Raw genomic sequence first — 476 nt, forward strand, 5'->3', positions numbered from 1 at the left:
CCATCAGACGACATCCACATCAATTTATCTATCTGCACATTCACAATGTTCATCAAATCTTTAACATGGTTGTGGCGTGGTCCATGCTAGTGAACTATTACTTTTACTTAAGTAATTTTTCAGATTGGTAATTTCACTTGTACTTAAGTAATATTTCATCTGTATATTTTCATTATTATTTCATTTCATTCAGTATTGGTATTTATACTTGAATATTTTAGTATTTATTCCACCTCTGGTAAAAATTATCCAGCTGTAAATCTGCATGGAGATACTGTGTACTAGAAACTGTGCCAAATGTTTAACGGATAAAAGTATAAGGACAAATGAGTAAACATCGGGCTCAGGGCACATGAAGCTATTGTTGTTCATCATTCATCATTTAGGGCCCATCTTGCACCCGGCTTAGCGCAAGCCCGATGCAAGTGTCTTTCGCCCACGTCATTTAAATAGCAAATGCACCTGCGCCCATCTTT

General features: G+C 36.3%; 1 long non-coding RNA gene across 1 annotated transcript in view; it reads left to right on the forward strand.

The window, feature by feature from the left end:
• The window catches only part of LOC116689403 (uncharacterized), an 18233-nt gene that overhangs the window by 17190 nt on the left and 567 nt on the right, over positions 1-476 (forward strand). The window lies entirely within an intron of this gene.

This window comes from Etheostoma spectabile, chromosome 1 (genome assembly GCF_008692095.1).
Source record: "Etheostoma spectabile isolate EspeVRDwgs_2016 chromosome 1, UIUC_Espe_1.0, whole genome shotgun sequence".
NCBI classification, from domain to species: domain Eukaryota; kingdom Metazoa; phylum Chordata; class Actinopteri; order Perciformes; family Percidae; genus Etheostoma; species Etheostoma spectabile.